A 13,901-nucleotide genomic window follows, 5' to 3' on the forward strand; every position below is an offset into this window, starting at 1 on the left:
CCCACAAAATGTGGCACAAATTTGCAAAAAATTGCACATGTTCTGATTTATGTGCATAGATGGGTATTTATAAATTATTAGAACAATTTGAATAGAAACACAATACATCTGACCACAGTGGGGAAGACTGAAAAGATCAGGTGATCTCTTACCCTCCTTTACATCTCTTAATTTTGTTGCTAAGCATAAGACTGGGTTGGGAAACAGTTTTTCTATAAGAGGCTATTAAAAGGTAAAGGGACCCCTGACCGTTAAGTGCAGTCGTGGACGACTCTGGGGTTGCGACGCTCATCTCGCTTTATTGGCTGAGGGAGCCGGCATTTGTCCGCAGACAGCTTCCGGGTCATGTGGCCAGCATGACTAAGCTGCTTCTGGAGAACCAGAGCAGTGCACGGAAGAAGAGGAGGAGTTTGGATTTGATATCCTGCTTTATCACTACCATAAGGAGTCTCAGAGTGGCTAACATTCTCCTTTCTGGAGCTCTGGAGCCAACTGAAGATTCCCAGGTAAGATCCTCCCTCTATTGTGTGGGCAGGTAGTCCCTCCCCTACCTGGTCTGGTCACCTTGGACAACTGACTGAGGTAGGCAGAGACCTCCAGGTATCCCACCTGGGGGAAGGCGAAGCCAAGCCTGTGCTAATGGAGCCACACAGGGTCCAGGGGCTGCGCGCGACCACAAAGGGCGCCCCCCGTTTAATGTGGGGAGCGGTCATTCTCCTTTCCCTTCCTCCCCCACAACAAACACTCTGTGACGTGAGTGAGGCTGAGAGACTTCAAAGATGTGTGACTAGCCCAAGGTCACCCAGCAGCTGCATGTGGAGGAGCGGGGAAGCGAACCCAGTTCACCAGATTACGAGACTACCACTCTTAACCACTACACCACACTGGCTCCACCGTTTACCTTCCCGCCGGAGTGGTACCTATTGATCTACTTGCACTTTGACATGCTTTTGAACTGCTAGGTTGGCAGGAGCTGGGACCGAGCAATGGAAGCTCACCCGTTGCGGGGATTCGAACCGCCGACCTTCTGATCGGCAAGCCCTAGGCTCTGTGGCTTAGACCATAGCACCACCCATGTCCATTAACTCACCTAAAAACTGGGGTGACACACTAGTAATAAGTTGTCTGACAGACAGAATGTCAATAAGTGATGCATCACTTATTGCATTTCTGTACAGGCAAAGATGTAACCTGCTGAATTTCTGCCTGCCATAAAGCTGCTAAAGACTTAAGAGCCTTGCTCTCCCGCAGGGCCAGCCCTCAACCAGTTTTGTTGCTGGAGGTTTTTGATTAGCTGGCTGGCAATACGACATTCAGCGCAAGTCCAGGCATGGTAGTTTAGACTGGGGTGTGGTGGGGTCAGATGAGATTTAAGATTTATAGCAACCAAGGTTCAAATGCCTATGCTTGGATAAGTTCAAGATGAGATTGGTAAATAGCAAGCAGTGCATTCCAAGAGCATTTGTTGTGATTATTTATAGCAGAGTTATTTGCATAGGTCAAGCGGTTGCTCTTTTCTTCCCCTACAAAAAGAATTTGAACCTTTTACATGGGTATACACATTTAAGTGCTTATACCATCAGCAGCAATCCACCCATAAGAATCCCTGTATTTCACTCATGTTGCTGCTAAAACACATTTCTCTGGAAAACAGTTCTGGATTACATACATACATTGATATATGCATCATTTTATTTGCATACCACCTTAATAAAGTTAAGATGCTCAAAGTCGAAATATATAAAAAAATTAAAAAATAAATTGTCCAGTAGCACCTTAGAGACCAACTAAGTTTGTTCTGGGTATAAGCTTCCGTGTGCATGCACACTTCTAGAACCATGCTCAAAGTGGTTTACAACATTAAAAATACATAATTCAAAGTAATCATCAACATTAAATAAAACATTGAAAATGTACACAACCAAATCAAACAAATACCACATAAATCATAATGTACAAAAATTAAGGGTAATAACAGCAACAACCACCCCCCCACCACCCAAAACAATACCCCTGTTCAGCAGCCTCAGCTTTTGTAGCTGGAGTCAGTCAAGGCCCACCTTGTTAAATAATTTAATTCACTGAAATTGTAAATGCTTATATGCATTTACCTATATGCATTTAAACTATGTGTTTAAATTTGATTGGTTAGTAACTGAATTTTAGAGAGTTCTTGGCTAACTTTGGACACATGGGAGGCATCTAGCGAAGGAAAGACCCTTTTTTATGTGAAGCAAGTTTTAGAATCCACTGTGAACACTGCTAAGTTGAATAGAGTGACGGAATGCTTCTTCCCTGCTTGAAAGAAAGAGAGAAAAAGCTACAGGAAAAGGCACAAGTGGAAATCTCTCAGAAAGAGAGAAAAAGCTACAGGAAAAGGCACAAGTGGAAATCTCTCATAGGAGTTGCAAGTCATGGCCGAACTGAGGTGCAGAAGGCTGAGATCTGGAAAGATTGTTTGGGAAGTTAGAAGAAGAGACTGTAAGCCCATGTTTGGAGAAGCACGTGACTGTACATATTAATCTATAACTACAGGTTTCTGCAACCGGGATGCGGGTGGCGCTGTGAGTTAAATCACAGAGCCTAGGACTTGCTGATCAGAAGGTTGGCGGTTCGAATCCCCACAATGAGGTGAGCTCCCATTGCTCGGACCTTGCCCTGCCAACCTAGCAGTTCGAAAGCATGTCAAAGTGCAAGTAGATAAATAGGTACCACTCCAGCGGGAAGGTAAAAGGTGTTTCCGTGCGCTGCTCTGGTTCGCCAGAAGCAGCTTAGTCATGCTGGCCACATGACCCGGAAGCTGTACACCAGCTCCCTCGGCCCATAGAGCGAGATGAGCGCCGCAACCCCAGAGTCGGTCACAACTGGACCTAATGGTCAGGGGTCCCTTTACCTTCACTTTACAGGCTTCTGCAAGTTTTTGGATGTTAAAGTCTGGACATTGGTTTAATTTCCAAAGAAGGGTGTCAGTCGTATATATATAAGTTGAGCTTATTAACTGTGTTTTTTGCAACTCTTACTTCAACACACCTTTCCAGGCCAGGTGAAAAAAGGGGAGCAGGTATTCCAGGACTCACAGCCAAGTTAACATGCAGGGTTATTGTACACTACCATGGGTGTAGCCAGGATTTGGGGGGGGGGCAGTAGGCCTTTGTTGGGGGGGGGCAGAACCTCAGCTATGTATTTTTATTGTGTGTTTTTTTATTGATTTAGAGGGGGCAGCTGCCCCTCCCTGCCCCCTTTGTGTACTATGTACACTACTTTCTCAAAAAAAACCCCACAACGACAACAACACTCTGTTCAACAACACTGAGCTGCAGGGCTTATGTATTCCTGCTCTCTCAACCACAGTGTGCATCCCCCCCCCCCAAAAAAAATGGGGCTATGAAAGCTGAACTTTATTTTCATTTGTTGTGGTAAGGTACATTTTCTAACATTTATAAACTCGGGGGACTCCCCCCCTCCTTGGTTTTTGACATGTCAAAAGGGAAAAGACTTACAAAAGAAACCAAAAGCCTTTTCTATTCTCTGTGTTCATTAAGTTACTCAGTTATGAATGTGCTGACATTGCCTCTTAAAACATCATATAATAGACCCTCACAAGCTTTTGCTCCCGTTGGCATGGGGGATATTTTAACAGTTTATACTCAATCAATCTTCCTCTCCTCATTGGTTCTTTCCCTGTGAACTCCAGAATGAAAAATGATACGCTTCTGATCTTGCATATTAAACCATAACTGATGTTTATTTAATCGATTTTCAGTCTCCAGAGCTAACATGTCAATTGGAAAGCATTTGAAACATGCAGTTAGGCCATGAAACATCTGAGTGCGAGTCTATGGAGGGAATCTATTCTAATTGTGACTATGATCAGGCTGTAAATACGAATCAATACATTTACTTCTCTTGGTCCTGTCAGTGATTTTTATTATTATTATTACTGAATGAAATGTCAGCAGTCTTTCTTTCTTTCTTTCTTTCTTTCTTTCTTTCTTTCTTTCTTTCTTTCTTTCTTTCTTTCTTTCTTTCCTATTCTCCAACTCTGTTGGAGGAAGGCTGTTCTGGGACTGGCTTTTGATACAAGACCAAGTGAAAAAGGTCGCAGCTCAAGGACAGAGCATCCAAAGTTCATTCAGAAGGTCCAAGGTACGATCCCTGGCTAGGGGTGGTGGGGATTCAAATCAGTTCACTCTGAAAGGCAAACTTTCCTAATTTGCAGTTTCCAAGACCATATAAGAACCAAAACACAGCCATCCTTTGAAATTGACACTTCTCTGAATTTTGCCATGCATCTCTTTCATACACATGCAAGTACCATGTATAAAAATGCATATACATAAGATGCGCACAGAAATGCATATATTAGTGTAAATGACCTATAAAATGCATTGCATTAGGGGAAATTACTTTGCAAGATTGGGTATATTAGGCAAAACTGCACACAAACATGTATATTACGAGGGAGGTCATGATGACTATTTTAAAATTGCAAACTGATGTGGAAATGTGGACAAGTGAATTTAAGATTGGAATAATGAGGGAAACTTAGGGAAACTGAAATTGACATATTTGCCCCTCTCTATTCCCTACCAGTCAGTATTGAGCTGCTGTTGTTTGGTCATTTAGCCGTGTCCGACTCTTCATGACCCCATGGACCAGAGCACTCCAGGCACTCCTGTTTTCCACTGCCTCCCGCAGTTTCGTCAAATTCATGTTGGTAGCTTCGAGAACATTGTCCAACCATCTCGTCCTCTGTTGTCCCCTTCTCCTCCTACACTGGTGCAATTGTGTGACTCAATATTAGGTGGCTCTCCATGTTCCTAAGTCTTGTCGCCTTGCACTGGGTTGGGACTGAGTGCAACACTCAGCCCTAGACTGTACAAAAGCGTAGACTGAAAATCTGCCAAGAGTTTGCTCAGTTTTTCCAGTACTGAACTCCCCACACTCATTGCTGCCACAGACGCATGATGTCTGCAGCCGGTGCAGGGAAGAGCGAGGAAATGAACACAAGAGAATGGTATTGGGTTGAATTAGGCTACAACTTTATTGATTACAGGTAAGAGTAGGTAAGAGTTAGGGACATGAGTGGCGCTGTGGGTTAAACCACAGAGCCTAGGACTTGCCGATCAGAAGGTTGGCGGTTCGAATCCCCGCGACGGGGTGAGCTCCCATTGTTCGGTCCCAGCTCCTGCCCACCTAGCAGTTTGAAAGCACGTCAAAGTGCAAGTAGATAAATAGGTACCGCTCTGGCGGGAAGGTAAACGGCGTCTCCATGCACTGCTCTGGTTCGCCAGAAGCGGCTTAGTCATGCTGGACACATGACCCGGAAGCTGTACGTCGGCTCCCTCGGCCAATAAAGCAAGATGAGTGCCGCAACCCCAGAGTCGGTCACGACTGGACCTAATGGTCAGGGGTCCCTTTACCTTTAAGAGTAGGTTTGGCTAAGGCATTGTGCATGATAGGAACCCGGTGGGGTTGAACTTGTCCTGGGGATTGGACCCCAACATGGACTGGATGCCACGACCCCATGCAGGCCGCCATTGGGAGAAGTGTATTGGCCCACTGGTTCCCCACTGGACTCCCAGACAGAGTCACCCCTCCTGGACTCCTCTAACAGAGTACCCCTGGCACTAAGGATCCCGCCCAATGCCTTATCCACCCATGTTGTGACAGCTGCTATGAGGTAGGCAAAAATCTGCAGTCCGGCCAATTTGCTTGCAGGAAAAATTCCTCCCTGGCCCTGAATATGGCAACCAATTAACCATCAATGTCCTTATGCTAACCTGCACACTCCCCCACTGAGCAGGTCCCTAACAGTCTGGGTGGGATGCAAATCCTGTGTCGGTCAGCCAAGAGGGCGGCCTTCTCCAGGATGCCCTCCTAAATACCCCAGGGATGGGCAGGGCACAGCCCCCATATTCATGTCCTGATAGTCTTGTGGGCCAGGCCCGCCCAAACAGTGGGTCTGGCATGGCTGGGGGGGGGGGCAAGTGGCCATCCCCCTCCTCTGACCAGGTAGGACAAAGGTGATTTTCTCCGGATATGGCCAAAGCCGCACCATGTGGCAAAATCTGCCCTGACTGAAGCCCAAGGTGAGCACATATTTCATATACTGCAGGCTTCCTCAACCTCGGCCCTCCAGCTGTTTTTGGCCTACAACTCCCATGATCCCTAGCTAGCAGGACCAGTGGTCAGGGATGATGGGAATTGTAGTCTCAAAGCATCTGGAGGGGCGAGGTTGAGGAAGCCTGATATATTGTATATGCAAGTTGCACTTGTTTCTTTGAGATTGGTCTGTATGTAAATCGGGTCCTCCCTTGAGAAGGGCACGTGTTGCGGTGAGACCTGGCAACCAAACCCTGTGTTGTGGCTGGATACGATTGGATAGCCACAACACCCAACTGGTAGGTCCCTTGATGCTGGGTTTAATTAGGCCAATGGGACGCAGGCTAAACGGATCAAGGGACCTATATATATCCATGCACGTGACCCAGAGCCTCCTCTTTCGGCGTGTGCATTCGGAACACCCACCCACCTCTCCCTATATTTATGGCTGTGCGCTTGACCTTGGTATGCCATCGTGTGTCATCTGTTGTTGGGACAGGGGCAGGGCAGGAATTTTACCCACTTGGCTGATTGGCTGGTGCCATTTGGGTTTCGCCTGCTGCATAGCAAATCATCACAACTTGTAAGGTTGCGGATAGGCGATAGGTGATAGGGATGGGAGAACGCTCTCGCCATCCCAATGTGAAGGGTATTCCGTTAAAGGAATCCAGGGACTCAATGGTTTGGTCAACCCTGTGAGGGGGTTGTGCCCGTGCCTGAGTCCAGGGGGGCATTTGGGTGGTGGACATAGCCTGTTCCCGGCTTTCCGCCTATCCAGGTGTTCACCCTAGGCTGACCTATGCTGGTGCCCTGGGTCAGCGCTACCTGCAAGGGTGCAGGGAGCTAGTCGAACCAGAGCCTATGCAACCACTCACTTGCTGTAATCAATAAAGTTGTGGCCTAAATTCTGCCAAAAACCAAACCAAAATTTGAGTCTTGTCTGAATTTATTTAAGGGGGAGGTTTAAAGGTCTGAACACGCAAATGTGCTTAAGGCTGAGCCTTCATGGCTTGCCATAACGTTGCTTAGTGCTGCAGTATTTAACAAAAAGAGTGGAACCTTGTAGATCATTAGTCTTCCACGTTTCTCAGCAACTGCTCATACACATTTAACAAAGCGCTGTGCTTGAAAGTGCTTTCGCGAGCAAACTCGGAGGTAGTAATAATATCTCCCCTCTCAAGGAGACAGCCAAAAGTTTTCCGAACACTTGAGCGACAGTGAATTGTCGCACAATACTCTGAACAGTCTTCCAAGTGTGATAAATTGGTCCAAGTCTAGCAAGACAAAACACCTGGCTAGGCAAGAAAGAAATTCAGTGCCAGGAAAGGCTGATTAATATTCTCCCGCCCCCTGGAGTTAATTTTGCCATTCTCTCATCAGGTACTTTGAGGGAAGCTGCTCATACATGAAGACAGCTATTACTGCGGAATGATTCCACTGCAAACTTTAATCAGGGCTGGAAAAGAAGTCTGGGCAGATGAGAGGCCCTGATCCTGGCTGAGAGTTTTGGAAGGCCTCTGAGGCTGAAAGCTGACACCAGCCAGCTGAGAAAAGGGACGTGTGTAGAGGCCGTATCCAAGACAACAGAGTATTTTCCTTGACATGGATTTGTGCAGCAAGGTTAAAGTTCTGTGAAAGCAACAGCTGTTGTAAAAACATTGTATTAAATATGCTTAGAACTGGAAAATGTGCATTATTCGTCTTGGATTCATGGGCGGGAATGCAGGATGTGTAAAATATTTTACATAAACTTCTTGTTGCAACAAACCTTTTTTTAAAAGTATTCTGTGCCCTATAATCATATGAAAAATAAGATTTTCCTGCTTGCACATATTATCTTCTAAATAAGTATTTTGTGGTTTAAAATACATGCAGGTCAAACCTAAGCATGATTACTCAGAATAAATTGTTCCAAGATCAATGGGACTTGCTCCCATATACATGAGCATATGAGAGTAGTTTTACTGGGCAATCCTGGGCATGTTTGCTCAAAAGTAAGTCTACTAAATTCAATGGGATTTACTCTCTAGACTGAGCAGGTTTAGGATTGCAACCTTACTGTGACTCAAATTAATAATTTTAAACTCAGCCACAATTTATGTGCGCTAACATATATTTGTGAATCAGTTTTGATCCATGATTTCCCCATAAGGTAAAAGTAAAGGGACCCCTGACCATTAGGTCCAGTCGCGGATGACTCTGGGGTTGCGGCACTCATCTCGCTTTATTGGCTGAGGGAGCCAGTGTACAGCTTCCAGGTCATGTGGGCAGCATGACTAAGCTGCTTCTGGCGAACCAGAGCAGCGCACGGAAACACCGTTTACCTTCCCGCCAGAGCGGTACCTATTTATCTACTTGCACTTTGACGTCCTTTCAAACTGCTAGGTTGGCAGGAGCAGGGACCGAGCAACGGGAGTTCACCCCGTTGCGGAGATTTGAACCGCCAACCTTCTGATAGGCAAGTCCTAGGCTCTGTGGTTTAACCCACAGCGCCCCATACCTCCCTCCATTTTAAGCCCCATGTATAATGTCTTTTCCAAATTCTGCACGACCACTTTCTGGCATGTGATTACCTCTGGCTAAGGTGGTACAAACATTTCAGGTTTCTCCACATTGAAGAGCTGCTTCAATAAAAGGCCTGTTGATCAAATCTCTTCCCCCTTCATAAAAGCCTCTTGTTTTCATGTGCCATTTTCCAAGTCATAAGACACTCTTCGTGCAAAGTCAACGGCACAAGAAGAAATAAATATATGCTTGTGTAATATGTCATACCACTCAACTGTCCCAAAGTTGTCTCTGCTTCTGTTTGAATTCTGGGATGCCCCACTTCCACTGCTTCTCCTCTGCCACCACTGCCTCTGCAGTGGTCAGGGCGGCTGTGGCAGTCTCTGCCATGGCTTCTGCCACCGCCTCTGCCTCCACCGCACATCTGCAAGCAGGCACAACACACCTGGAAGCAAACTTCTGGAAGCAGGCGCACCATTTCCATCTACGGCTGAGGGCTAGCCACCACCAAGGCAGCAGAGGAGGGATAGCTGGCAAAGGTGTGGCGGTAGGCGAGGGTGGTATGAAGATTGGGTGGGGGCGAATAAAAGCACAACTCTGGGTGGGGTGAGAAGGAGGAAGACAAGGGGTTCTGGGTGTATTTGTCCCCCTTCCCCATCCAGAAATGTCAAAATCACAATTAATAATAATAATAATATTTATTTTTTATTTATACCCCACGCATCTGGCTGAGTTTCCCCAGCCACTATGGGCAGCTCCCAATTGAGTGTTAAAATCAATACAGCATTAAATATTAAAAACTTCCCTAAACAGGGCTGCCTTCAGATGTCTTTTAGAGATAGGATAGCTGCTTATTTCCTTCACCTCTGAAGGGAGGGTGTTCCACAGGGTGGGTGCCACTAACGAGAAGGCCCTCTGTCTGGTTCCCTGTAACCTCACTTCTTGCAATGAGGGAACCTCCAGAAGGACCTCAGTGTCCGGGCTGAACGTTGGGGGTGGAGATGCTCCTTCAGGTATACAGGACCGAGGCCATTTATTGCTCCAGGAAGTCTAGAGTGGGATCACCTCCATACAGGAGGTTTCCTTCCAGTCACACCATAGCCAGAGGTTCCTACAGATGTGCACATGCACACCCCACTCCACCCTCTGTTCAAGAAAACAAGAGGCAGTTACAGTTCAAAGGCACCTTCTGGCCTGACAAAAACTCTAAAGGAGAGAGCAGAGCAGGGCTGGTGAGGGGTGGGGCCTGCTGGCCCAGGCAGAGCACCAAGGAACAGCTAGAGATGCTTGGAGGGCCATATTTAGCCCTCAGGCCTGAGGTTCCCCACCCCGTGCCTCGTCTGTTTTAGTTCATTCAGGGCACTGAATTCAAGGCAGAGAATGTTGCCTTCCGAAATGACATCTGCTTCATTCTGTGCATTTTCCATCGCGAAATGAGTGGAATCTAAGGGAGGAGGAAGAGGAATTGCTCACACAGCCGAAACACCCTTCCTAACCCTCCTTCCCTAAGGAAGACCAGTTCTTACTTGCCTCCCCAAACTGAATGAACATGACATTTCTCAAGAGGTGTTCACGGCTGTCGAGTGGATGAGTTCCTCTCCCTGCTTAGCCTGCACAGCAAACATTTTAGGATGGAGTGATGTAATGGCTTGCCTTGAGTGCATTTAATGCAAAACGGTTGGCTTTGCCCCTCCCTCTCTCACACACACAAACACCATCTCATTCATGTATATACAACCCCGACCCCATCAAATCTGGTGCTCAATTTACCAAGGGTTGGGAAGGACTGGATACCCCAAACTTGATAGTCCCCTTATTTCCTGCTTTTAAAAATTTGTCAAAATGGGGTTAAATCAGAGGATATACCAAACTGGAACCAGAGGGTATAGAAATGTGTACACTGCCTGGGTGTGATGACATCGCACTGCACTTTTGTTTTATTAAATATTGCTATGGGAAAGATGAGAAATAGATGTGGAGTGGCTGCTTCAGTGATAGACAAGAATTTGGCTTGCCGTCTGTTGTTCTCTCAACAGTGGTTTCTTCTTACAGCAAAATAACTGCATACAGAAACCCCTTTTTCCAACTTGGGGGGAGACGCATGGGAAGCAATTCGAAGGATGTAACTTAGCAGCCGCTAACTTCTCCCATTGCATCCAATGGAATTTAAGTGCACCTAATGGCGCTGTGGGGATGCGGGTGGCGCTGTGAGTAAAAGCCTCAGCGCCTAGGGCTTGCCGATCGAAAGGTCGGCGGTTCGAATCCCCGCGGCGGGGTGCGCTCCCGTTGCTCGTTCCCAGCGCCTGCCAACCTAGCAGTTCGAAAGCACCTCCGGGTGCAAGTAGATAAATAGGGACCGCTTACTAGCGGGAAGGTAAACGGCGTTTCTGTGTGCGGCTCTGGCTCGCCAGAGCAACGATGTCACGCTGGCCACATGACCCGGAAGTGTCTCCGGACAGCGCTGGCCCCCGGCCTCTTGAGTGAGATGGGCGCACAACCCTAGAGTCTGTCAAGACTGGCCCGTACGGGCAGGGCTACCTTTACCTTTACCTTAATGGCGCTGTGGGTTAAACCACTGAGCCTAGGACTTGCCGATCAGAAGGTCAGCGGTTCGAATCCCTGTGACAGGGTGAGCTCCCATTGCTCCGTCCCTGCTCCTGCCAACCTAGCAGTTCGAAAGCACGTCAAAGGGCAAGTAGATAAATAGGTACCACTCCGGCGGGAAGGTAAACGGCGTTTCCGTGCACTGCTCTGGTTTCGCCAGAAGCGGCTTAGTCATGCTGGCCACATGACCCGGAAGCTGTCTGTGGACAAACGCCGGCTCCCTCGGCCCATAGAGCGAGATGAACGCCGCAACCCCAGAGTCGGCCACGACTGGACCTAATGGTCAGGGATCCCTTTACCTTTTTTAATAGCCTTTACTGGACTGGGACTTTACCTTTGCCCGGAAGGAGAGCACAATTATATCTTTCGTGTATCTTTTGTCATCACTCCATACATAAAATGTTCATGTGCATATTTGGCTGAGCGTTAGCTTGAAAGTTCATAATGAGATAGGAATGCACATGATAAAAAAAGAGGTTGATTTATAGAAGTGTTTTATGAAAGACAACTCCCATATATGTCTATACATAAACACATATATTGTGTGTAAAATAACTGGACTTCATTTATTCCCTTTCACCCTCTGGGCTGGGCTTCTCTTCAAAGAAACGGAATCTGTATCTTTGATTTTTTTCATCAAACAGAGAAATGGCCATAATTTGACAAGCCAATGGCAAAGTCCATGAGGGCAGCAGGAGCACTCTGTACTGGTTACCACAACAGGATCCCAGTCTGTGGGAGATGGAGCTTCTAATGCCATGGGCAATGGGGTGTGTGTGTGTGTGTTGCCCCCACTGCAACAATATTCACAAGCACAGCTTTTGCTATATACTCAAGCCGTCAGAATAGAAACCTTGCAATTAGTGACTGAAAGGGCCCTCAACCGATTTTTCTTTGAGGCAAATGTGACATGTTGAAAAGTTCATTGCTTATTTACCGAGCCCTAAATTACAGTGGTACCTCGGGTTAAGTACTTAATTTGTTCCGGAGGACTGTACTTAACCTGAAACTGTTCTTAACCTGAAGCACCACTTTAGCTAATGGGGCCTGCTGTTGCTGCCGCGCCGCCGGAGCACAATTTCTGTTCTCATCCTGAAGCAAAGTTCTTAACCTGAAGCACTATTTCTGGGTTAGCAGAGTCTGTAACCTGAAGGGTATGTAACCCGAGGTACCACTGTATACCCATTGCTAGTGATGTAACATTTCATATGTCTGGTTCTCAAACAGGTTTCCACAAAGAAGCAGCAACACATTGCTGTTATCACAATAAGAGCTCTGGGCCCCCACCCCCACCCCCATCTGCACTATGCATTTAAAGCAGCATCGTACCACCACGCGGGTGGCGCTGTGGGTAAAAGCCTCAGCGCCTAGGGCTTGCTGATCGAAAGGTCGGCGGTTCGAATCCCCGCGGCGGGGTGCGCTCCCATTGCTCGGTCCCAGCGCCTGCCAACCTAGCAGTTCGAAAGCACCCCCAGGTGCAAGTAGATAAATAGGGACCGCTTACTGGCAGGAAGGTAAACGGCGTTTCCGTGTGCTGCGCTGGCTCGCCAGATGCAGCTTTGTCCTGCTGGCCACGTGACCCGGAAGTGTCTCCGGACAGCGCTGGCCCCTGGCCTCTTAAGTGAGATGGGTGCACAACCCCAGAGTCTGTCAAGACTGGCCCGTACAGGCAGGGGTACCTTTACCTTTACCACTTTAAACAGTTATGGTTCCTTCAAATAATTCTGAGAACTATAGCTTATTAACGATGCTGAGATCCCTGTTCCCCTCGCAGAGCTACGATTCCCAGAGTTCCCTGGGAAGAGGGATTGACTGTGAGACCACTCTGAAATTGAAAGTGATATGATACTGCTTTAAATGTGTACTGAAGACGTGGGCCGTAATATTCTGAGGAGAATTTCTTTCAGTGCATTGAATGAAGTTATGCAGATACAGATCAACCTGGCACTGACCCACTGAAAACGAGGAAAGTATTTTGTACAAACTCACAATCTGTCTTTGTAATTAGGGCATAAATCAGCCCTATGAAAGCATGTCCTCGTGACTAATAAATTGATCAATTTCAAAACAATTAAGTTTTCCTCCTGTGTAATGTTCAGCACTGTTAGCAACGTTCGCAATGGTGTCATCATTGAAGCGTTTGAAAATCAAGCAGGAAAACACTGAATAGTTTGGAAAGCTGAGTGGCGTTGTTACTGTTTTGACTCTTTTGCAAATAACAACCAAAAACCACGAGCTCATTGTTTAGCAAGCATCTTTGGAAAATGACCCCAAAGGCAGCCTGCTTTGGGTGCCCTTGATGACTTGAGAGCTACAGTTGTGTTGATGTTTTAAGTTGTGCTACAGCTGGCCCAGCTACTGTTAAGAGTTTCCCTTTCTTTATCCTTTATATTCTCCTAAGCTCCTCCCATTCTGGTTTTTCACACTGTCCCTTCTTCGAGATGACCTCTTTCCCACCTCTGACCTCTTTCAGAGTTTTTGCCCTCGCTTTAACAATGATTTATGATGTGCCTGTGAAAAGGTCAGGCCCAGTTTTACGGTTTGCTTAAAATATTTCTTTTTAGGCTAGATACGGAAGTGGTGCTCACTAAGTGCTAAGTAAATAAACAAAAGGATATAGCCGGCTTCCTCTTCTTCGCTAACTACTGGTTCTTTTAAGCACTCGTTGTCGGAGATGTTTACTAAGT

Source organism: Podarcis muralis, chromosome 11, assembly GCF_964188315.1.
Source record: "Podarcis muralis chromosome 11, rPodMur119.hap1.1, whole genome shotgun sequence".
NCBI lineage: Eukaryota > Metazoa > Chordata > Lepidosauria > Squamata > Lacertidae > Podarcis > Podarcis muralis.